Raw genomic sequence first — 27,613 nt, forward strand, 5'->3', positions numbered from 1 at the left:
CAAATGGCATGACCAGGAACTCATAATGGCCTTCATGAGTTCGGAAAGCAGTCTTGGGAATGTCGACTTCCTTCATGCGAATTTGGTGGTAGCCTGAGCGAAGATCCAACTTAGTAAAGAATTGAGCCCCATTGAGTTCGTCCAACAAATCGTCAACCACCGGAATGGGAAATTTATCTTTGACTGTCAACTTATTGAGGGCCCTGAAGTCGGGACACATCCGCCACTCCCCATCTTTCTTGAGCACCATGACCACTGGGGATGAATAAGGACTAATGCTGGGACAAATGACACCTGCTTCCAAAAGTTCCTTGATGATTTTTTCTATTTCATTCTTTTGGGTGAACGGATATCTGTATGGCCGCACATTTGGGGGTTGGGCCCCTGGAACCAAGGTGATGCTATGATCATGTTCCCCTCGCGAGGGTGGAAGCTCATGAGGCTTGTCAAAGACCGGCAGGTGGTTATTTAAAATCTGTTGCATCTCAGGATGAATTGGTAGACACTTGGTTTCGATGACCTGGATGGCATTAAATTGAGCTACCACTCCATGATTGCCCTTTTTTAACAACTTTTCCATCCGATGCGAGCTGATGATAGAGGGGGCTCTCGCCTGGAGTCCATGGAGGGTATGTGTGTAGTTGTTCTGCTTAAAACTCATATATAACTCCTGAAAATCCATTGTGATTGGCCCAAGAGTGAGGAGCCATTCAGCGTCGAGGACAATGTCGCAACCCCCCATGTGTATGGAAAACATGTGGGTTTTCAACTGATAATCCCCCATTGGAAGTTTGACATTTTCACAGCGGCCTTCACATTTCATTGTGCCCCCATCCGCAATTTGGACTTGGAAGTTAGAAACTGCTCGTACAAAACAATGCACTGCTTCTGCGATTTTTTGATGGATGAAATTATGGGTACTTCCACTATCAATCAAGACTACTACTGGGCGATGTTTAAGAAAACCCCTGATTTTGAGAGTTTGAGGGGAAGAAATCCCTGCCAACGCATGCAGCGAAATAACTGGTTCGTCAGAGACATTCTCCTTTGGGTTGTCTTCTTCTAGTGCCTCATGTTCCTCAAGTGGTGGATCTTCCTCTGTTGAGCTGTAGTCAGTGGCATCTATTTGAAAAAAATTGGGTTCCTTGCATTTATGACCTGGGGAGTATTTTTCATCACAGTAGTAACATAGTCCTTGCTTCCTTCTTTCGGCCATTTCCGCAGGTGACACCTTTTGGACCTTAAGTGTTTGAGTCGTGTTGTGAGCCTGTGGGGGACGACCTTTAGCGGGGAAATTTGGGCGACTGTATTGGGCTGCTAATGCACGTTCCACGTTACGGGCTACCTTGCAAGCCTCTGTCCAAGTGGGAGGGTGGTGCAGTAAGAATTGAGCTTTGATGGCTTCTTTAAGACCACTGATAAAACATTCCATGTAGAACACATTTGAGAGACCCCAAGTGCGGAAGGCTAAGGCTTCAAAAGCTGTAATATATTCATCCACTGTACCTGTCTGTCGGAGCTTAGTAAGACGACCCAAAAAAGAGTCCTCCTGTTCAAATCAGTCTCGAATAGCTTTGGTAAATTGGGTCCAAGTCTTAAAAGGTCCATTGCAACGTTGATGCCATTCCCACCATTGCCACCGTTCATTGTCCAAGTACATGCTCCCCAACATAAGCTTAGTCGCATCATCTAAGATATGATTCAGTTTGAAATACTGCTCCATTTGTGCTATCCATGCGGACGGGTGAGAACTGTCAAATTTATGCATATCCAACTTGGGAGGTCGCTGACTGGGTGGTGGGTGGGTGTGCCAGACGTGAGGAGAGTGGCTAGACTCACCCTCATTGTATTCATTGTCATTATACTCCTCCTCTTGGGCTTGCTCCTTGCCCTTCGGGATTAATTGCTGGACCTAGAGACATAGTCCGGTAAGCTGCTTATTGATGGATTGGACGGATTTTTCAAGTTCATCCATTCTTTCATTGGCCATTGCTTGAGCTCGAGTTTCTACCATACACCAACTTGATGAAAAATTGGTACCGCCTAAAAATTTTCACTAATAATTGAATGGTACCACCGTGCTCAGCTCGTCGTCCTGATTCTGATGGGCTAGATCACCAATAAGCGCCCTGGAAGATCTCAGACTCTTTTTTTTTTTTTGAAAACTCCTAACAGAGTTTTACTCCTTCCTGATCAATACTGCAGTCGCCAAATCCTCAAAATGTCAATGCGGCCAAAAGTCCTGTGAAAATTATACCTTGGTATAGGAACCCTTCACAACAACTCCGATCTGGTGTATCTGAGAGATCTGAATGGCGGATCGGATAGCTCTGGGCGGCGAAACAGAATGCTGCTACGGATCGGCTAGCTCTAATAGATCGGAATGACTGATCTGTGAACTCGAGACTGCGGGACTGATGTCGGCTGCTGCTGCACCCTGTTGCACCAGCGGATCTGGAATAGATGATGTGCGATCCCCCGATAGAAAAGGGAACTATGGTCTTGAGGAGTGTCAGGTGCTACAGATCGCAATATACATAAGGGTCTGGCAGTAGTACTCGGCCCAATGTTTCAGGGCTCTAACTAAGGAGGATCGACCGTACCCTTAGCCGTACAACCCGACTACCCTATCGTACGGGCGAGTAATCTCTCCGAGTGCTGTTCTCGGTGTACTGTAGCCACAAGACGGCCGACGGTTTATCTATGGCGAGGTTTCAAGGGAGCCTAGGGGCTTCCAATATACCCAGAGGGTACGTGGAAGACAGTCCGTGCGCGGTTCTGTCTAATGCGCTACTACTCGAAGGGGTACCCACAGGGGTTACAAGGGAGTCCAACAGACGTGACCACCTCTTGTATTTCCTGCGTGCATGCCTCCCCAAATCCGCAGGTTTATGCGCTCAACGACAGATCCCGTGGTTTAAAGACGCCAGAACACATCTCTAGCCAAAAAAAAAAAATTGCTAAGAATTGGAGATCCCACCGGCCCTGGAAAGTGCTCTGATACCACTTGTTATGCTCTTAACCTGCAAAATGATACCCAATACAGAATATGCGAAGAAAAGATACCCAGAACACAGAATAGCAATGATTTTATTATTCAAAGAGTAATGTTCACTTGCCTCTTCGAGGGGGCAACCTCCAATAGAGCAGAGCTCAATTACAAAATAAGACACGATACTCCTCGCAGGGAGTCTTTATCCTTTATATATGACTCATACATGCAATACCACGGGCCAATACCGTGGGTTTTATTAATACCATCTATCTAATACTACGGCCCATTTGCAACTAACTGTGGTCCCGTCATTAATTGCGGTTTAACCACTTACAAATATTAATATGGGCTTTATTGACTCTTGACTATGACGTGATCCCATAACATAAATAAGGGGGTTAGGGTGGGACCCTAACACAGGAACCACAGAACTATTGCACCCATCAATAACAATGCTACCTTGCAGCTTGTACAGAGTTCCAATCCGAACTCCTCACATCAATACCAGTGCTCCCCGAACCATTTTGCAGGTATCCTTCTCAAACACTGTTTTTACACTTGCATCATCCAGCTTGCTTACAGAAATCAGATTTTTGGCTAATGTAGGAATATGTAGAACACGTGGAAGCGTTCTAATCCTTCCACCTTGCAACTTCAACTTTACTTTTCTGCGACCAACAATTCTAGCCTTCCTGTCATCCCCCAAGAAGACATCACCACCATCATATTTCTCATATTCGCAGAACCACTCTCTATGGGGAGTGAAGTGAAAGGATGCACTTGAGTCAATCAACCATGCCTCATGATCTACATGTGTACTTGAAGAAGCCAAGTACACATCCCCACCTTCATCTGAGGTGGTTTTTGCCTCTGCAAAAGGAGTGTCATCAGATCCCTTTCCTTTGTTAGGAGCTTTAGATTTAAAGTCCCTTTTGAAGTGGCCTTCCTTTTCGCATTTCCAACACACCACCTTTACAAGTTTTCCTGGAGATTTAGATCTCCCTCTAGATTTAGATCTCCCACTCGATGAATTATTTTTGTTTCTGTTCTGGGACCATCCTCGTATAGACAAGGCATCACCATTCGGGCTCTCCATATTTTTCCGTCTCATCTCCTTCGTCAGCAAGGCTGAGACTATTTCATCAAACTGCAAGGCAGTTGCATTGTTACTTATTGCAATAACTAGACTATCCCATGAATCTAATAGAGAACACAACAAACTAATTCACTTATCTTCATCTAAAATTTTAATATCAATAGGTGCTAACTGACTTACCACAGTATTAAATGCATTTAGATTCTTTGTCACTGAGTCTCCATCTTTCATCCTTAGGTTATACAGCTTTTTTTGCAGGAACAGTTTATTCACTAGAGACTTAGATTGGTACAAATCCCCTAACTTGTGACACAAAGCCTTCACCGTAGCTTCCCCTGATACATTTAGCAATACTGAATCTAAGACACACAATCGTATTGTGCTCTTTGCTTCCGATCCAACTTCTTCCATTCTTCATCGGACACTCCCATTAGTTTAGTACCTAGATCTACTGCAATCCACTAATCTTTATCCACCAATAGACCCTCCATCTTGAGTTTCCACAACTCAAAACTCTGACCATTAAATTTCTCGATCTCTATCTTTCCACTGCTCACCATCTTCTTTCACCACCAGAATCGATCTCACAGATCTCCCACTAAACAAGGTCTACCACAGGCCCGAGTGAAACCCCTCCGCAACAAAGGCATCCCTTTGAAGCCAAAATAGCTCCGATACCAAATTTAGGTTTTAACCCCGTACATAAATTACCTGCATACGAATTCTAAAACACATAAAATAAACAATGCGAAACCATAACACATAAAACACATATACACAGATATTTTCCCTTGGACCCTAGAAATAGGACTACCAGCTTGATTTTTCATTATGTTCCTTTCAATGTTACAATACATATTTATACATGCTGAAGCATCCGATACCATGGACCAAAAACCATTGCGTCCAAAACCATGGACCACAAAACCATCGCGTCCAAAAAACATGTGCGAAAAGCATGCATAAAACCATAGGTGGGTCCGCCCAACCTAACATAGGGTCCAAAACCAAAATTTTCCGGGGCGTTGCCTCGGACCCCATAAAGTGGGGTTATGGGTACCCCTCAAACCCCCTGTGACCTCCCCCCCTCTAACCCCTGGTTAAGTACATGGGCTAGCTGTGGAAAGAATATAACACAATCCAATAGTTCACTATCTCAATTTTCCCATTAGATTGAGGATGATAAGATGAGCTATGAGCTAACTGAGTACCTAGACAAGAAAATAATTATCTCCAAAATTTCCAGTGAAAATGGGATCTCTGTTGCTTACAATAATCTTTGGGTTTCCATGTAGCTTTTGAATTGTTTCCATAAATGCAGTAGGAACTGTACTTTCTTTAAAGGGATGAGATAATTCACAAAAGTGTTCATACTTGGTAAGTCTATCAATTACCACCATGATTACACTCTTTCCTTCAGACTTGGTAAACCTGTGATAAAATCCATTGAAACCTCCTCCCAACATTGACTTGGAATGGATAAAGGTTGTAATAGACCTGGGGTCTTAATTGTTTCAACTTTATTTTGTTGGCAAACCAAACATTCCACCACAAACTTTTGAATATTAGATTTAAGGCCATCCCAAAAAAATTCCTTCTTAACCCTACGGTAAGTTTTTAAAAATCTTGAGTTCCCTCCTAAGGGAGAGGTGTGAAATTCCATAAGAATATTTTGTTTGAGTTGGGAATTCTTACAGAGGTATAAGCGATCTTTGTATGATAACGAATAATTTTTCCAGCTAAATGTATCAGATGTACTAGGGTCTTGTTGTATCTTTGGAATGAGTGCCCACACTTCTTCATCATTCTTCTATTCATCTCTTGCTTCATTTATCCTATTTGGTTTGATAATAGAAATGGTGCAAATAAATTCTTCCACATCCCCATCCTTTCTTGAGAGTGCATTGCAACAACATTTTTCTCCCCTTCTTTGTAGATGATTTCAAAGTCATAACGCAACATCGTTATGATCCATTTTTGCTGCTCTTCTGAAGATAATATTTGTTCTAAAACGTATTTAAGACTATCATGATCTGTTTTTACCTTGAAGTGTCTTCCCATTAGGCAAGGTTGCTATTTCTTAAGTGCATGTTGTATTGCCAACATTTCCTTCTCATAAATAGCTTTGTGTAAATAATTTCCTTTGATTTGACGAATTTTGAAAGAAATGGGTCTTTCTTCTTGCATTAAAACAACACCAATTTCATTTCCTGAGGCATCACATTCCACAATAAAGGTTTTTGTGAAGCCTAGCGTAGATAAGATTGATGCTTTGCAAATTGCCTCTTTAAGATGTTCAAAGGCTTTTATTGCTTCTGGAGTTCAAGAAAATGCATCTTTCTTCAATAATGTTGTTAGAGGTGCTTCTATTCTCCCATAATTCTTAACAAACTTGAGATAATACCCTATCAACCCGAGAAATCCTCGTAGATGCTTTATGGATGTGGGGATTTTCCATTCCTTAATGGCTTTAATTTTGCTAGGGTCTACCTTGACACCTTCATGAGATACAATATGACCCAAACATTCCACCTCTTTTATTCCAAAGAAAAATTTGGAGGATTTTTCATATGATTATTTCTCCTCCAATAGTTTGAGCACTCTATCAACATGTTGAACAAGATTGTTCCCAGAAGCCTTGCTGCAGATTAGTATATCATTAAAAAATACTAACACAAATTTTCTAAGGAACGGTTTGAAAATGGAATTCATCAAACCTTGAAATGTAGAAGGTGCATTGGTAAGGCCAAAAGGCATGACCAAAAATTCATAATGACTCTCATGAGTTCTAAATGTTGTTTTCGAAATGTCTTCAGTTTTCATTCTGATTTGATGATATCCTGAATGAAGGTCCAACTTGGTGAAGTAAATTGCTCCATGCAATTCATCCAATAATTCACCAATGACAGGAATGGGAAATTTATTTTTAATAGTGAGCTTGTTGAGCACTCTATAATCCGGAAACATGTGCTATGATCCATCCTTCCTATGCACCAATACTACTAGAGAAAAGAAAGAACTTTAACTAGGTTGAATTATAACAGCCTCTAGCATTTTTGCAACCATACATTCAATTTCACTCTTTTGGGCATAGGGATATCTGTAAGCCCTAATGTTTGGAGGAACACTTCCTAGAATCAAATGAAAAGCATGATCATGATCACGAATAGGTGGGAAGCCTTTGGGAGTCTCAAATAACTTGGAATGATTGTCCAAGTCTTTTTGGAGATATAGAGAAATAGATGATTTCAACATGGGAACCTCTAGCAAACATAATTTTGCAATTACGCCATGTTGTTCCTTATTTAGAATCATTTTCATGCCGTTACAACTGATTATCTTTCCTGGTTTCCTTGCGATGCCCTGTAATTCAACTTCATTTCCTTCTGGAAAAAAAAAATTCAAGAAAATTTCTTGAAAATTAAAGCTATCGTACCCAAAGTTTGTAGCCATTAGACTCCTAGTACAACATCAGCACAACCCATTGGAATGGAAACATTGGACTATTCAAAACATATTCTCCCATGGATAGCTTGATATTATGGCACTTTCCAGAGAAATTTATGGTTCTTCCATTTGCAACCATCACTTGACAATTTGATGTTCGATATAGGAAGCAATTTAATTCCTTCGCTATCTTACAATGAGTAAAATTATGGGTACTTCCCGAATCAATCAACACTATTACCTTTTTCTTCTTGATATGTCCTTCTATCTTGATAGTTTGATGAGTGGTTATTTCGGCCAATGCATTACAAGATATGGTCAGATTCATTTCTTCTTTCTCTATGTTTTGTTCCTAGTTTGTATCCTCTTCTTTTGATGTTTCTTGTTCCTTTTCTTGTCCCTCTTCACAATCTGTGTAAAATAATATATTCTCAGCATAGTTATAACCGTTAGTGTATTTTCTATCACAACTATAACAAAGCCCTTTTGCTCTTTTTTCTTCCAATTGTTGTGGTTTCAACCTTGAGGGTTGTGGAAGTCTAGCAGAAACAACACGTCCATCTTTATAGTTGTGATTGGTAGGCTTCCTTGTTTCCATAATTTTTCTTTCAATTTTTCTTTCCAACCTGAATGCCTTCTCGAATGAATCAGGTTCCCAAAGTTTAAACTCATGTTGGATGTTATATTTTAATGTCCTTATGAAAACATCAATCCTATGCTCTTCTGGAATATCGTTTACCCTTATATTCAAGTTTTGGAAGTCCTCAATGTGCTCCACCATTGAACCATTTTGTTTGAGATTTATCAATTTGAAAACAAAGGTGTTTATTTTTTATCCTCATAATGTACTATCATTTCTTCCATAAAAATTTCCCAAGTGAATTTTTTTTTACAAGAGAAAAGCCATTGATACCATACAAACTGATTGGGTTCCAAATATAAAGTCACAATGTGTAGATTTTGTGCGTTTTTCACATTATGGAGATCGAAATATTGCTCCATCTGTAGTATCCATGTTACGGGATCCTTGCCATCAAACTTCCTCATATCGATCTTGGGAACATGGTGGGTATTCAATCCAACGTTAGAGTCTATGAAATCATGACTAACCTTTATTTTGTTCTCATCATGAGTTTCCTCTACTATGTTTTCACCATTAGGAAGCATTTCTTGTAGCAACTTTTCCAAACTTCCTTTCAAACCTTCCATGTATTTCTTCAAATATTCAATGTTTACTTCTAAACCATCCATCTTACATTCCATGTCACTCTTTAAACCATCTGTCTTAACTTCCACGCCATTCGTTGAACCATTCATCTTAGCTTCCATACCTTTCTTTAAACCATCCATATTAGCTTCTGTTACTTTTTCTAAGATTGAAATTTATTGCACTTGGTCTCGTAATTTTGATATATCATGTTGCATTTCTTCCTCTTCTTCATGAATCATGTAAGAGCTTTCAGGTTTCTTACTAGGTGTTTCCATTTTCTTTCTTCGGGGCACCAATTAATGCTAATTATGCTTCACTATGTCCTTCGAATTCCTTCAAACTAATTTTTCAAACCAAACTTATGCAAACTTTTGAAAAGACTACACACCTTTTTTGGCTTTGTAGGATTTTGATATTGAATCTGTTGTATCTTTGTAATTTCAGATCCCCAACGTCTGAAATTTTGGCATGTGGTAGCTACCTATGTCCTCGTTCCAACCTCGCAACTCTGGTGAAGATTGGATTCTTGAAGAAAGAGTTATTCCAAATCTCCCATGATGACTTGATTATAGACTGATTCAGTAGAGTTAACTTGTACAAAGTGCCACATATCATTGTTTTGATCTTTAGACCTGAAACTGATACATAGAAAACTAAAGTCTGTCCTATTTCTTTACCTTTCTACAAAATTGCAATATGATGCTCAGAGAGAAATTTATGACGATTTTCCCCAAGTCACCTATTTGAGATATAATTCGGGAGCCTGCAAAAACCCTAATGTTCATGGATCATATATCATAAAATATAGTGAGACAAGATCTGAAATTCGTACCTGAGGTTCATCAAGATTTCATCTCAAATGATTTTTAATTTTAGCATCTACAACGTGGTAGAAAAAAAAGTTATAGCGAAAATGCCATGACAACACGTTTGAAGCAGCGAAACCCTAGAATCCAAAGTTCTAATACCAATTGTTATGCAACTAGCTCACAAAATAGAAAAAAAGATAGATCAACGACTTCAAAATCATCCTCTTCGAGGGGGAAACCTCTTTTACATTACACAAATGAACAATTATTGGATGATACAAATGGAAATACCTCCTTTCTATATATAGGAGTCTAAGGGGTCACAATATAGTCAAAGCCGACATAATAATAATAATGTAAGGGAACAACAATAACAATAGTGGGCTTCTATGGGGCACAATAATAACAATGTGGGTACAACATGGGCATAGCAATAATAATAAGGGGATATAATGACAATAATAATAAGGGAATACACTAGTATTATAGGGACCTAAAACATTGATCTCCATCTCCTTATATAGCTTATGCCTTAGCCAATACCTTAGGTCGATCCCGTAGTAATGCCTATGGTATTCTTTGACAGGATAAAATATATGTTTTTGTGTTCATTACTATGGGTGAATACCATGGGAAATACCCTTATTATTCATAATACCATAGTTCAGAAACTATACGCGACTTGTCTTCATCATCCTTGCGTATGTACATGGCTTATCTTCACAGGACTTGCTTATAGTTTCCTAAACTTCACCTTTATCATCTTTCTATCTCTAAACTGATATTTCTCTAACCATCATGTTAACATCTTTATTAAGTAGGTTTCCATCAAGGAAAACACATTAGTCATAATTCCAACGATATCCCCCTTTGGACTTGATGGCAACCACTTCAGTGTTTAGTCACTATCACCTGTAAATACCTGAAAAAATATTTGTAAGCATACCAAGCTTCTCTCCAAGAATTCTTCTCGAAAAACTAAGCTACTCTCCATTAGGGGATTTTTGAGGTCTGAAATGGGCCTCCTAAGGAAATTATAAAATAATAGTGGAAATAATAAGATAAGATTACATTACATCATCAAATTTTAGAGGGAAAAAGGAAAAAAAACTAGCTTTTCAACTTGTATTTTCAACTTATCTCCTTATGGGTTTACTCAAATTTTGAACGAAAACAATCATTGGATGAAAAATTTGATTCCTCATCCAAGGAATACCCATATTACATACTTCCGATGGACCTTTCCACACGGAAAATGAGAAATACATGAAAAACATGATTGCAATCACGTTTTTAATGTATTTCTCATTTTTCGTGTAGCAAGGCCCATCGAAAGTATGCAACATGGGTACTCCTTGGATGAGTAATTAAATTTTGTATCCAACGAGTACTCCGACTCAAAATTTGAGTAAAACATTCGGGAGATAAATCGAAAATAAGAGTTGAAAAAATAGTTTTATTAATTTATTATTTTTTAATCTTTTTACTTTTTTACTCCAAAATTGGTGAATCGTCCCCCATGGTTGACATCATCATCTTGAATCCTATTGGTTCTTATAAAGTTCATTTTGGTTGTACATTTTTCTTAGGAGGCCCATTTTAGACCTCAAAATTCCCCTAATGCCCCCTTTTACATCAAGGGAAAAGGGTTGACCAATGTTGAATGAAGACTTCTTTCTCCCTTTATAGAGAGGATCATTATAGGTTTGATCTATTGAATTTGATCACTGACAATGCTCCCCTTGAGCATATGCTGAACCTTCTGGAAGATTTTCAATGAAGTACATGATTCTATGACTTAACCAAGTATGAACTTTCCTATCACCAAGGACTCATGCTTACATTAATCACCCATCATAGTGGGGTTACATGTTTCATTCAACATTACATCACATTCCCAAAATGGGCTTACATACATAATTGACTTGACCCCAATAATCCAAACATGATTGATTATTACAATTATTACATCATGGGTCTTTACATCACCTTTACATCAAGAGACATATATTACATTTATGATCAAAACCAATGACATGGACCTCAACCATGTGGTATCAAGACCATAATATTCATCATAGGATCTTGCAACATGAATATCAACATGCACATCCTCATCATCAATATGTAAGACAAGACAATGTAGCTTCAATATCATTAACCTGTGACCAAGTATGCAACATTACCAAATTGTAGCAACAACATAAGTATGTTCCATAGAGATCTATTATCAACTCATCCCCTTGACCTCATCAAGGTAAACTTTCTCTTTCCCTTTTTAGAAGGAGCCTCAATTCATGTACATCAAATACATATAGATCTTTTGCAGCACAACAACATATGTGAGAAACAATAATATCATCATAAAGTAAGATAGGGAAATGTAGCATCAACCTTCAACATCATCAATATGTGACTAAATATGAAATTTCCCCAGTAATTACCTAGAAGTTATAGTAGTAGTATATTAATAACCATCCTCTTGTCTTGATATACCCTAATTTTTCTTCATGTATGAAGAGTTATAATTCATAATCAGCAATATCATTCTCTTGGCCTATTATCTTCATGCAAGAAGAACTACCACACCATAGACAACTTCACCAATATGAAAATTAAGTAACCTTCCATCATTGATAACATGTGACATAGAGATAGAAATATGAACTCATCATCATCAACTAGGCATAAGATTGTGCAATCAAGCTTTGTTAATAACCCATATCCTTGATCTCATATCATCAATATCAACATGCTCTGCATATGAAGAGCCATAATCCTCAAGCAACATACCATATGTAGCATAACATATACATCTATCATCACCGTGTAACATATGTGAGAACCAAGAACAACACTATAGGCATCATCCATAACTGCACCATATGCAACTTATGCATCATTGAAGACATAATAACAACAACATATAAGTAGTGAGTGAAACTCATCATCATTAATTAATGTAAATAAGGACCATAGCATGCATATCCTCTTCATGTAGAATTAAGTCCACTAAGTTTCTTTAGCAACAAAAACTAAACATCATCAATGATATATATATATACTTATCATGAACATCATCATGCAACAAGGAATTCTCAAGAAATCATAATGCCAACAATGCACTATTAGAAGCATAGAAAATGCTCCCCTTGAACCTGTGCCAACTATTCACTATCAGGTCTAATCATATCCATCTTCATCAATCAGTAAATCCATCAAAAGAACCAAAGTAATAATGTCATATTGCAGCAACTCATAAACCATCATAAGACAATACTACTTCTAAGTAGTATCTGAGCATCAACAGACTGTAACCAACCAATGTTAGAACCAGAAAGCCAAATAATAACTAACTGAAGCATATCATAACTTCTCCCTGAGTCTGTCCCACAGTTTCTTCATCTCAGATAAACATACATGACTATCTAGACAAAAACATCTGTATATACACAACTTTCCTTCATGATATCCATGTATAGAATGTAAAGTACTGAACTTTCATATCCACATATCCCCCTGAGCCTCTACTGTATGTTCCTGTTTCATTGTTACTACATCAGATGCATTGTCAGTAACGTAAGCAACATGAATATCAAATCAACCTGGGAATCATCATCAGGATAACATATTTATTTCTCCCCCTGAGATCATAGATCATTGATCCTGAGGACCTGATAATCATCTTCTGCTCTCATAAGGTCATGTACCTCACATCACTTCTACAATCACTGTGAGTGAACAATGTACTACAATAGAGACCATATTATTTTACTCTAAGTCTGAAGAAGAGGAACTATCCTCCTCATTTCTGTGAGAATTTATCTCTTTAAACGTGTATACTTTGTCTCGATTTATATATCCTCTTTCTATGACCTCTCCAATTTCTTCATCTATAACCTTGAATTAGGTTGATGTAAACACAATTACATTTCCTTTATCCGCCATTTGACCTACACTTAGAATATTCTGCTTTAGCCCTTGAACTAATAAATTATTAGCTTCTCTTCCATGTTTATTAATTATGTCTCTACCTTTTCCCAGAACTTTTGATGGAGCAATATTTCCAAGAATAACCTTACCATCTTGGTTTTCCCTGAAAGACTCCATATTACTCTTATATCCATTCATGTGATGAGAGCATTTGGTGTCTATGTACCATTCATGTTCATCTTCAAACTGGCAAAGCACAAGACCACACCTTATATGTTCTTCTTCTTTCTTCTTATTATGATAAATGTTGGAGGATTCGTCATTTTCAGGTTTAACAATATTCTTATTTGATTGATTTTCATGTTGTCTATGGAGATTCATTGATTTGTTCCTTGTTGAGAAATGGAAACAAGAAATTCCATTTTAATTTGTTCTTGAATTAAATTGAGAATTAAAATCTTACTCTATTCTAATAACAACTTTTAAATAGTTAATTAAGTTTAATTAACTTAATTATCTTAGGATTTTCGAGTTGGAAGTCTTTCTGTAGTCATATATATGTTCTCCCTAAGTTTTAGGGGTCCAATATGAGTTTAAATTGAGTTGGAAATTAGATCACTTAGATTACTGAGTTAAATTCAGTTAAATTAGTTCTAAATTATTTTTGGAACTAATATAGGGCTAACAGTCATTTGGTGCACTAGTGCATCCACTAGTGCTACTCCAGTTAATTGAAGATTCTCTCATGAGAAACTCATGCATGTTAGTTCAGTGAAAGACCTAGTTGATACTAGAGTGCAGGGATAGTGTACTATCAGTGGTATTATTTACTAGTGTAAATATCATGCATGCATCCGAGATTGATCCTATGTTTGGATTGCACAGTTTTGGAAGCATGAATTCCCTTTAAATAAGGGTTATTCATCCTAGGAATTAAGCAAGATATTAGGGGCTTGCAGAGCAGCATAATTGGCTAAGCATTGGATAGGAGCTTGCTTATGAGATGAGAGAGTTGAGTCATACTTATGCAGAATTGTTATAGTGAGAACAAGCTTTGTATATTCACTGATATTTATGATATATGCAATACAGATAGTGGGGTTTTGAGCAGTGGCTTTCCCCAGATACATATTTTGTTATGTGCCATTGATTTTTCTTCTTGTTGTTCAGATTGTTTTCATTGATATATTGGCTTCCGCTGGTTGAAAGTAGTAGATTCTTGTCCTGTGCTTTAGTACATTGCATGATCTTGTGAATCTACAGGATTTTCTACATGGTATCAGAGATGAGAATAGTATACTAGAGGAGATTTTGAAGTTTTGAGTTTTAGGTTACAGGTGAAATTCGAATCTCTAATACATACATCAGTATCGAAAGATGGCGTTCTAGGATTTTCATCTTGAGTATGCCTTAGAAGGCATCTCAATTTTTATAGCCTGGAGGGACAGAATGGAGGTTTTTCTAGAGGATAATGACTTGAAGGAATTCCTTGATCAAGAAATTCCTAAGCCAACAACATTAGATGCACAAAATTTTTCCGAATGGAAGAAGTATGTGGCGAATTTGAGGTGGATAATACTTAAGGGAGTTCAAGACCACATTGTCTCGAATATCCATGGTAAGGAAACTATGTATGTTATGTGGAAAGCATTGATAGACTTGTATTAGAACAGTAGTGACCAAATGAAATTGGCACTATAGGACAAACTTTGAAAAATCAAAATGGAGAAAGGCGAGATGATTCCAAAATACTTGACCAAGTTCACTCAGTGTCATGATGAACTTGGAAGTGTTGGAATCATGGTTTCCAAGGATGATATGGTGATTCTTGCTCTTCTAGGACTCCCAAAGACTTGTCAAAGTTAACAGTACTCTGCAAATGGTTAGGAGAAGCTGTCATATTTGGAACGATTGTGGTCGGATTTGATGCAGGAGGAGATCAGGAGGAACACTAGGGATGACTCTTCAATAAAAACTGATGATGAAGAGAATTGTGCCTTAGCGATTAAGGTGAAGAATGGGAAAGGGAAAGATTCCCATTCCAAATTAGATTCTTTTCATGGAGGTAAGAAGAAAGACATGATGAAATTTAAGTGCTTTCATTTTCATGAGCTGAGCCATTTTGCTACAATTTTTCATTGAATAACTCAAAGAAGACGTCCTTAGGAGGAGCAGTGAGTGAGGCTTTGGCCTCTCAATTCAAATTGGAATTTTCCCTCATTACATGCATGGTGTCATTAATGATGGGAAGTGTATGGTACTTAGACAGTGGAGCTTCATTCCACATGACTGGTGACAAAGAGTTATTCAGTAACCTAGAGGAGAAAGATCTCCAGATGCATATCGAGATGGGTGACGATGGGAAGTATAGTGTTACTCGATTGGGCACGATTACTTTTTAAAGGGAGAATGGTGCTCCACTCACCTCGAAGAATGTTATATATGTGCCCAGGCTAAAGAAGAACTTGGTATCTGGTGTCATACTTAAGGATAGAGGCTATGATGTGATCTTCTCGAAAGGAAAGGCATTCCTTCAACACATAGCCATGGGTCAAATAACGAAGAGAGGGATTCGGGTGAAGAATCTCTATAACATGGAGGTAGAGGAGTGTGTTGCTTTGAGCACAAAATCAGAAAGGGTACAGAGCCAAGACATTGGCAAGTTTTGGCATGGACGATTGGGCCACTTGCATCATGGGGCTTTGAAGATATTGCATCAAATCTCTACCCGTCTTCCCAAAGGTATGCTTAAGAAAGTTGATACATGCAAGGGGTGTACTTTGGGAAAATACACCAAGTCTTCCTTTCATGACAAAGACATTTGAGCAGAGACTATTCTAGAGTGAGTCCATTTAGATGTGCGTGGACCATTCTTGATAGCCTCCACAGCCAAACACAGGTATTATGTTATATTTGTTGATGACTATTCTTGTAAATGCTAGATATTTTTAATGCAAAAAAAGGATCAAACCTTCACAAAGTTTTGTGATTTTAAATCATTGGTGGAGAAAGAGTCGGGAAAGAAGGTTAAATCTCTACAGAGTGATAACAGTGGTGAGTATGTCTCAAACGAGTTTAAGAAATTATGTGCAGCTGAAGGGATTAAACAGGATTTGACGGCACCACATAACCCTTAGCAGAACGGGGTGGCCGAGAGGAAGAACATAATCACAGTATGGGAAGAAAGGGTGATGTTGCATGATTATGGCATACCACTAAACTTGTGGGTTGAGGCATGCAACAAAATGGTTTATGTTCAGAACTGTAGCCCACATTAGATACTTGAGATGAAGACACCAGAGAAGGCTTATTCGGTAAGAGGCTAGATGTTGGTCACTTTAGGATTTTTGGGTCATTGGTATATTGCCATGTGACCAAAGATGCATGGAAGAAGCTTGAGGCGACAAAGGAGTTGGGGATATTTGTGGGTTACACTGATACACCTCACAATTATCGAGTGTACTTTCCAACCAGCAGGATGACAATGGTTTGCAGGGATGTCAAATTCGATGAGGAGAAGCCCATGCGAGTTTCCCTTGAGAGGGAGCTTAAGCTACATGTGGATGAGGAGATTTTAGCTCCTAACGTCGAGGAGCCTTAGATTGATGTGGATAATCCACATGCAGAGGATCCGGGAGTGGAGACATCCACTTAGGCAGAGTCTTCCAGAGAGGCTGACAGATTGTTGTATTATGCACAGGAGAATGTGGGAGCACCCACTTCGCAGCCCATGCAAAGGAGATCATTTGAGAGGTATAATGGATACATGGCTCTTATGGGTTAATTTGTTATGACAAAGCCATATTCCTTTAAGGAAGTAGTGTAGCAGCCCGTTTGGGTTGATTCCATGGTGGAGGAGTATGACTCGATAGTTTGTAATAGTGTCTGGGATGTGGTCCCGAGAGCAGAGGACAAGTCATTGGTGCACTCATGTTGGCTTTACAAGTAAAGAATGTTGTAGATGGTAGTGTGGAGAAGCATAAGGCTAGATTTGTAGCCTGTGGCTTTTCACATGTAGAGGGGATTGACTATGATGAGACATTTTCTCCTGTTGCAAGGTACTTGTCAATCAGATCTATATTGGCACTATCAATGCAGATGGGTTGGAAGATACATCATATGGACATAAAGAAAACTTCATGAATGGAATGATTGAGTAAGAGGTGTACATAGAGCAACCTGAAGGTTTTGAAACCTTTGACCGTGAGTCGCATGTGTGCCGACTGAAGAGAGCATCGTATGGGCTGAAGCAAGCACCCCATATTTGGTACACTAGGATAGATAGCTACTTCACTAGGTTGGTCTTCATGAAGAGTGAAGAAGATGCGAACCTATACCACATAGTGGTGGAAGGAAGTTGTTGATCATTGTAATTTATGTTGATGATAGCATACTGACAAGTGATGATCAGCTGATCAAGTCTTGCAAGGAGGACCTTGTAAGAGATTTTGAGATGAAGGACATGGGGCTCATGCATTAATTTCTTGGCATGGAGGTATGGTAGGGAGATGGGGAGTTGTTTGTGTCTCAAGGAAAGTATGCCAACGAGATACTCACGATATTTCGCATGGAGAGAAGCAAAGCCATGGAGACTCCTATAGCAAGTAACTGGAGGAAGGAGGATGTTACCTTAGGGGAAGTAGTGGAAGTTATTGTTTATAGGAATCTTGTGGGTTCACTCATGTACTTGGTGAACACACGACCCGATATGTGCTATGGATTTAACCAACTTAGTCAAGCGATGGATAGGCCTACCAAGATATGTTGGAGGGTGACAAAGCACGTGTTGACATACCTCAAGGGAACTTCTCATTATGGATTATGGTACAGACGGATAGAGGGAGTGAAGCTTCAAGGCTTCATTGATGGAGACTGGGTAGGGAGTCCATCTGATAGGAAGAGCACATTAGGAGGGATCTTCAATATTGGTTCAACAACAGTTTCTTGGTACAACAAGAAACACAGATAAGTTGCACTCAATTCGATAGAGGCAGAGTACATGGCTATGAGTCAGGCAGCATGTGAGTCCATATGGATGAGGAATATCCTGGTTGGTTCATTTGGTCAGCAGATGGATCCAACAGTGATTTACTGTGATACTCAGAGTTGTATCAAACTCTTTGAAAATCTAGTTTTTCATGATCGGTCCAAGCATATTGATATCTGATATCATCATCTCAAAGATTGTGTATTGAGGCGGATTATGTTGTTAGAGTATATTCCCATGGAGGAGAAAGATGCTGACATTTTGACAAAGGCATTGTTAAGATGTAAATTTGATTTTCACAGAGATAGGATCGGCGTAGCTGATAATCCCTTTCTTATTGAGAGGGAGTGTTGAGAAATGGCAACAAGAAATCCCATTTTAATTTCTCCTTGAATTAAATTGAGAATTAAAATCTAATTCTATTCTCATAGCAACTTGTAAATAGCTAATTAAGTTTAATTAATTTAATTAGCTTAGGAATTTTGAGTTGGAAGTCTTTCTGTATTCATGTATATGTTCTCCCTAAGTTTTAGGGGTCCAATATGAGTTTAAGTTGAGTTGGAAATTATATCACTCAGATTATTGAGTTAATTTAAGTTAAATTAATTCTAATTTTTTTTGGAACTAATAGAGGACCAACAGTCAGTTGGTGCACTAGTGCATCCACTAGTGCTACTCCAGTTAACTGAATATTCCCTCACGAGAAACTCAACATGTCAATTCAGAGAAAGAACCAGTTGACACTAGAGTGCAGGGACAATGTACTATCAGTGGTATTATTTACTGGAGTGTAAATATCATGCATGCATCAAAGATTGATCCTATGTCTGGATTGCTCAGTTTTGGAATCACGAATTCCCTTTAAATGCAGGCTATTATTCCTAGGAATTATGAAATATATTAGGGGATTGGAGAGTAGCATAATTGGCTAAGCATTGGCCAAGAGCTTGCTTGTGAGCTGAGAGAGTTGAGAATACTTGTGTGGAATGGTTCTAGTGAGAACAAGATTTGTATCTTCACTCATATTTATGACATATGCAATACAAATAGCAGGGTTTTGAGCAATGGATTTCCCCAGATACATCCTGTGTTATGTGCCAATTATTTTTCTTCTTCTTGTTCATATTGTTTTCAACTATCTATTGGCTTCTTCTGGTTGAAAGTAGAAGTATATTCTTGTCTTGTGATTTAGTACATTGCATGAGCTTGTGAATCTACATGATTTTATACATTCTTGCATTATTTTGCTACATGTCCAAACTTGTTACAAGAATAACATCTTACATGACCAGAAAATAGAGAATAGGAATCATAATATTTCTATTTCATATTACTTCTATTGCAATCAATAGCTTTGTGACAAAATATGTTGCAAGTAAAACAATATCCCTTAAAGAAACCTAAGTACCTACGAGTTGATGTACTCCTTATGAAATGACTCCTTGCTTGAAACAATATGCTTCTGCAATTGACTGCAACATGTCCATAATTACGAGATATAAATCATTCAACATTATTGATCAGAGGAGAGAATTGATTAACACTTCTATAGTTAGTAGCATATGATTTCCTTTGAAGATTCACTTTCCTTGTTTCTTGATCAGGTTGACTTCTTATCTCTTTATTGAGCACTTCAGGTTTTTCATTGTTACCCTTTAGATTCCTTGAATAATCCAAAATTATACAGGAACATAACAGAATATAGATACAAACATAAACACCAAGATGCAACAAAAATAAAACTTCATTTCATTAATATGAAAGAATTGAAATATTCTTACATACAAAATGGAAATAAAATAGCTCGGGCGATGGTAGCTTATCTTTGAGAAGAGATGTGGAAGCTACATGCATCTGAACTTTGTTATAATGAGTCTCAGTGGCCTTTTTATTATCAAGAAGCAATGAGAAACCCTAAACATCCAAAAACCTAACCCTAGGAGATGAAGTGTCAAAAGCTTGTGGGACCCATTGGGGTAAGTTGGAATGTCAACTTCTCGAGGTCATAACTTTGGCATACGATCTATGTTTGGATATCATAATACCTTGTTTTGAAGATGTCAAAGAGGAAGCCAAAAAAAGAAATGGAATATTAGTTTGGAACTTTTCAAATCTCTTTGTTTTCCCTAAAAACGCCTTTTGTTCCCTCAAAATGGCTTTGGAAGTTTAGGAACCAAAAAAATGCCAAAAATAGTAGGTTGTGCTACAATTAAGGAAACTAAAAAGAAACAATGGTAGGGGTCCAATTGAAATAGGTGGGTGGACACCAATATCCACCTGGATTAGTCCTACCCCCTTAGGAAGCAATGGTCCCCATTACTTTGAGTGTGCCTTCGTGAGATGGAGAAAATTCTACTGAACTTGGTCCCTCGTGAGCCACTTGCCTTGGTGCAGGAGTTGGCCAACTTTGACAACCTGACACAATTGGATCTTCTACTGGAAATTGTTCTCGATATGTATGTCCATGATTCAATTAGTTGTGGCATGTTCCACGCACTCTGGGTTTATCTATGTTGGTGTGAGTTGTTCTGCAATGTCTGATGTGTCCAATAATGGTGGAAAGTATGGTTGAAGGTAGTCCACATTGAAAACTGGGTGTAGGCCAAGGAATGGAGGAATTTTGAGCTCAAAATAATTGCATACCATAGCCTTATTGATGGTGTAAGGCCCATATCAAAGTGGGTGAAGCTTGTGGTGGGTCCCAACAAGACACTCCTTCTGTAAATGTAACCAAACTTTGTCGCCCACCTAGAACTATGTGGCACCTAATGTTGATCATGACGTTGCTTCTAATTAGAATTAGCTCTATATAATATGTCATGGACCTATTGGAAGATGTGTTGAATGTGCTCAATGAAGTTGTTAGCCTTGTCTGCTTCGGCTTGGACATGAGTCGAATCTACCTGAGTAGTTGCAAATGGTATGGCTACATCAATGGGACATAGTGGATGGAATCCTAATCCCACCTCAAAGAGGTTGTGGCCTATTGAGCTATGGCGAGCTCTATTGTAACTATGCTAGACATAGGGGATGCTTTCATCCCATGTGCATGGATTCTTCAAGTTGTACATGCACAGAAAGTTCAAAATCATTCTCTTAACGACCTTTGTTTGACCATTTGTTTGGGAGTGGAAAGTCGTGGACTCAGTGAGCTTGGTATCCAGCATCGACCAGAGGCTTGATGAAAATTTACTCAGGAACTTGGTGTCCTAATGTCAGATAATGGACTGTGGGTTCCCAAAGTGTACCCACGGGCATTCAAAGAAGAGCTTAGTAGTGTCTTCTGTTGTGATACTTTTCTTGCAGGCCGCCAAAATAGCCATCTTAGAGAATCTGTCAATGACCACAAAAACACAGTGTTTTCCATGCTTAGTAGAAGGAAGGCCCAACATGTAATCCATGGAGATGGATTCCCAAGGACAAATAGGAGTAGGAAGAGGCTTATATAGGCCTTTCTTCTTGATGGTTGGTTTGGAAATGGCACAAGTAGTGCAGGATCTGATGTAATTCCCAACATCCCGTCGAAGTTCGAATAATAAAATTACTTATGAAACACTGCCACTGTTTTCTCTACTCCGAAATTTCCACCGATCCGACTACAGTGTGCCTCCAAAATCATCTTGGCATGCTCACTTGAAGGAACACATAGGTGTCCCAGGTGGAATAACAGTTCACCCCAGAGGTGAAAATCATGAACTTTCCTTCCTTCCAGGAGCATCCGACATGTGTTTCTGAATTCAGGATCACTCTTGTAAATATGCAGCCACCTTGAAGTCTCGTGTCCACAAGAGTCGAGCACAATGGTCAATGCTACGACTGGCGGTTGGCTAAGGCAATCTACAAAATTATCGGTACTTCCCTTCTTGTACTTAATGTTCAAATGGAATTTTTATGTGGACTATTTTTGATAGCCATCATTCTATAACTTTCCTTTTGTTTGTATGAAATATAAGGGTCAGTGGTCTGTGTGGATGATTGTTTCCTTCCCCATAATTTAATGCTTCCATTTTTGGTAGTCCTGCACAATGTAATACATCTCTTTGTCATAGGTGGGATACTTTCAGATTGTTTTTGTAAGTGTTTCACTGTGATATGCCATTGGATTCTCCTGCTAAGTAATAACTCCACCAATAACATATTCGGAGGCATCTATCTCAATCTCAAACAATTGTTTCAAGTTTGGTAATGTGAGAACTGGTGCAGAGTAAAGAATATGCTTCAACTCGACAAACTCTTTCTATTGGGATTCACACCAAAATATTTTTTCTTTTTCTCCACCCTTGGTGACTTGACTCAAAGGCCAAGTGATATGAGATAACCCCAACACAAGCATGTGGTAGAAATTAACAAGTTTCATAAATCTGTGGAGCTCTATTAGAGTGGTTGGGGCTGTCCAATCCAAAATAACTTGTATCTTGTCTTGGTCCACATGCAAAACCCACTCATCAATGATGTAATCGAGATATTGAACCTAGCTCATACCCAAAGTGCATTTCTTCAGATTCGCACATAGTTTGTGTTGTCGTGGCGTTTGGAGGACCATCCGAATATGGTGGAGGTGCTCTTGCCAAATATAGTTGAAGATCATGTTTTCATCCAAATATACTACCATCAATGAGTTAGTGAAGGGCCGGAAGATGTCATCCATCAGCCTCATGAAGGTTGTGGGGGCATTCGTTAACCCGAAAGGCATGACCATCGATTCAAAAAGGCCCTCTGTGGATCTGAAGCCAGCCTTCGATAAATCGAAGGGTTCAATTTGTAGGTTTTAACCTCGTAAGGAAACTACCTACATATGAATTCTAAAAACATAAAATAAAAAAAGGTGAGAGAATAAAACATAAAACACATTTACATAGAGATTTTCCCCTATATCCCAAAACTGGGACTACTAGATTAATTTTTCATTATATTCCTTTCAATGTTACAATACAAATATATACATGCCGAAGCATCCATAAATCCTGATCCATTAACCCTAGATTAGAACATAACTGTAGTTCCCTTGACTAGATCTACAAAATACGATGGGCAAAAAACCATGATGCCCAAAACCATGTGTGAAAACCACGCAAAAAACCATACGTAGGTCTGCCTACCTTGTTATAGACATATTTGGGCACTGCAACCCCAATCACATATGTCGATAAACCAAGGGCTCTTAAACCCCTAAAAGTGTTGTTTCACACCCTAAAAGATCAGGGTCAACTGATTACATCATTTCCCAGAAGTTCTCCCTGAAAAACCACTCAGAACTGGTCAAAACTGGATCATACAGACTACTCCATGCTGAGGGTGTGATGCATCTCACCTATTACACATAGGGGGTGCAATGCATACTGAAATGCCCTTCTGTAGGGTGCAATGATCGAGAACAGGCAAATGGCAGAGGTAGTATGCTAGGTGGAAACTCAAAGAATCTTCTAGAAACTCATATGACACTTGCCTCTCTGAATTCGCCCAGGGATGAGTAAGAGATCGTTAAATCTCCAAGTGGAACCAAGAACTATCAGTGAAATGACACTAATCAAAAACCCAGAAGCTGACTCACCCCTCTGCAAATATCTATATATGGATCCCTCAGCTGAGAGATCTAAGGGCTGGAATTTTGTAATTTGTAAGGAAGTGCTGTTGGTTTCTCTCTGAAGACATTGCATTGTTGGGTGATCTCGCTTTTCATGAGGTGAAGAGGGCTTTCATGCTGGGAGGATGATGCTGGATCAGGCAGCTGGGTTGTAATCCTCTCTTCTACTTCTACTATCAATAAAGCTATTTTAGTTTTCCTGAATATGTTTGTGTATTTGTGAATCTTGTATTTGTGTATGCATTTGTATGGTTAATGTACATTTGATTCTGCATTTTCTATGGTATCATAGATCTCTATGCTTTGATGGTATTTTGCTACTTTGACTCTACAGGTGTTCTTTGAAGCGGGACAAGTGAGAAAGGAGTGGCGAAGCTATATCAAAGGAGAGAGGAAACAAGCAAGGAGCCAAGCGAAAGACTAAGGTTGGTGCCCTCTGCTTCTCTCTCATCTATCTCCCATAAAGGAAAACACAAGTTACTTTGAATTGTTTGTTTCTAAGATAACTACCGGTCTTAGTGGGACTAGCAGATCTGAATAGACACTAGTTTTCCCAGAAACAAAATGATGACCATACTGGGGAGCGAATGGTTTGTTTGTCTGTTACTGTTGTTTGCTTTATAAACTACAGATGGAGCTTGAAGTTAAGCCAGCTAACCTTCGAACTACTTTTGCTATGCAACTGCAAAGTAGATCAACGCTGCTTCAGTCAATCTCCGGGTTGGTTTATGAACTGAACATCTGACTTGCAAACATCCTAAGTGCCCTTGTGGTAGCTCATTGACCTCATAAGATCATACGCCTATGCTTTGTTTTTACTATCCATCATTACTTAGCCTAAATCACTGAACTTAGCTGCAAATTTTGAGCAAAAACCAAGCTCAGTTTCGCTCCTTGGTCCATCGCACTATCTGTAACTATGCAACCTGGATGCATCGCAACTCTCGTGTGTTGTAGGTGAGATGCATCCCTGTTTCCCTGTGTTGCAGGGGCGATGATTGAGTGACACTGTTTCTATCTCTATAATTTGGTTTTTTACTCCTTGTTTTCAACTCTATTCAGTACTTTTGTTGCTTATGATCAGTATATCATTATTCAAACCTTTTTCCTTTACATTATTCAACCTCCATCGATAAGGAATTGTGAATGTTTTTTTATGTATTTTTCATCATTTACAGTCCTCCTTTGCAAAAAGTAGCTTAATCGAACTATCATCTTTTGATTCGAAAGTGTCGTAACTGTCGTTTTGAGTCAAGAAGAAGAGTGTCATAAAGTATCCCTCTTCTAGATAGTTGATTGTACCTTTTTCATTGTATTTGATTTGAATTGTCAATATTTGAAGTGTCGAAAACAGTTCTTCATTCGAAATCGAAAGTGTTGTTTTAGTCTTCCTTTCATTTTGAAGAAATTGTTGAAGTGTCGCTTTGAAGAAAATAGTTTAGATCTGTACTTAGCTTTCCTTTTTGGCATTCACACATTAAGGAAATGAAAAAACAAATACATGCATGTGCATTTGCATTTAGACTGCTTGCGGAATTTGATTTAGGAAAAGTGAATTTAGTGTGTGCTCTTTGTTCTATGTTGAAAGAATCTTACTCTTCTTTCCTTAGTAGCTAGGATTTTCATTGCTAAAAGAAAATAAACGACTGTTTATCATTTTAGATTGCATATTTAGGAATTGTACATCTACATCTCGCGGTGAACCTTGAAAAGAAAACTTCTTAAGAAAGGTCAACTATAAAATAAACCTCAATGAACATAAAAACGGTTTGGAACCTAACACACAACATCTAGAAGTCTAGGCTAGAGACGTATTCCGGCATCGTAAAGCCTGGTAACTATCGTTTTCATCGTAGGTTGGGTGATTCCTCCTCTTTGATATGGCAAGTGCCAGTACGGACTTATGCTCCCATGTACCATCGAGTATATATTGGGGGACCACAATACGCTGATATCCTTTATCCTTAGGAAGTTGTGTCTACCGCCCTATCGATTGCAATGCACTAAACACAGTATTCGGGAAGATTGACTGCCATACGTAAAGTCCTTGGTAATTTCTCTTTAATTTGCCACCAAGGTGTATATTGCAGTTTTGCGATTGGTTTGGTAATCCCTCTGTCTAGATTTCCAGAGTAATCACTTTCGTTCCTTTTCGACTCCTTAAAAGAAAAGGTCCATCTGAGCACTTGTCACTTCAGGCTCATTAAAAATCGAAGGTGACTAGAGTCACTTTTAGCTTTTTCTCGACTCTTAAAAATTGAAAAAGAAAGTTGTGTCAAAGCGTCATAAAATTTATTTAATTTGAAATAAAATTTTCCCTTTTAAATTTTGAGTTGATCAAGTAATCCGCAATCGTGGAAGAAATTCAATCAAAACCTCGTCGTTCGCGGAGTCTATTGAGTCAACCGTATTTGAATCCAGAAACAAAACCATTCCGGGCAAAATGATCTCGTTTAACTAGGTCGAATTCTCCTGATCTATTTGAAACTTGTGTTTCAACATCATTAGAGACTCCAGTTACTCCAATTATTTCTGGTACCCCTGCCTTTACAGAAGTAGTTGCATAGTTACAAGAGGACATTAGAATTGATCCTAGTGTAATGGTAAACACTTCTATCCCTGAACCAGCTCCTGATTCAGAAGGTGTCACCCCTCCTGTGTCTAATACTGCAGAAGCTATACCTTCTTCAGCTCCAGAAATATTTTACAGACCTAATGGTCTACCTCTTCCACCTAGACTAATTTTTATAGAAGAGATTGTAGAGGATCTTCCATCCAATACCCCATTTCATTTTGGAACTGGGATACACCTATATCCTTCTACTATAGAAGTTAGTTCTTTCAATCCTCTTTCATCGCAAGTTCCTATCGAATCGCTAGGAAATCCTTTGGATAGACTAAATATATCTGAACAACCATCAACATCTAGGACCGTGTCATCTGATACAGCAGCAAAAGAGCCTCCTACTTCTACTCCGACAATGTTCGCTAGTATACCATCTATCCCAACTAGTTCTCAACCGCTAGATGGAGTCCACCCAGGGACTATTTTGACAGCATGGTCTGTTCCTATTTGTTCATCCGGAATCTTATCTGGAATTTCTTATGTTGAAACTCAACAAATTGATCCTTCACAATAGTATCAATTTGGGCAATCTAGTCTCCAAAGACCAATTTATCCTTTGAACACTGGATTGCCACCATATGGGGGGCAGTATGCCTTTTCATTGTTCCCTCCTGGAGAACAACCGTATGAGAGTTCACAACAAAATTCAGGTCAAACTGGAATTACATCCAGTGGTTGATACCAATACTGCCTCAACAACCAAGGGTTGTATATTCAATGCAACCAACACACCCTGTGTCAAATATTACCACTACACCTGCTATTGTGACTGTGTCGCAATTACAAGCATAGCCTATTGTATGTCAACCTCAAATTACTCAGGTTGCAGTACAATAGCCTCTTGTCTCTACGACTCCGCCACAATCTCAGATTAGTGCTTCCTTAACCGGAACAACTCAGGCTCAAACAGGTACTATCACTCCGCA

This window comes from Pinus tabuliformis, chromosome 8, assembly GCF_031772625.1.
Source record: "Pinus tabuliformis cultivar Carrire ecotype Pingquan chromosome 8, CPIR1, whole genome shotgun sequence".
Classification (NCBI taxonomy): Eukaryota; Viridiplantae; Streptophyta; class Pinopsida; order Pinales; family Pinaceae; genus Pinus; species Pinus tabuliformis.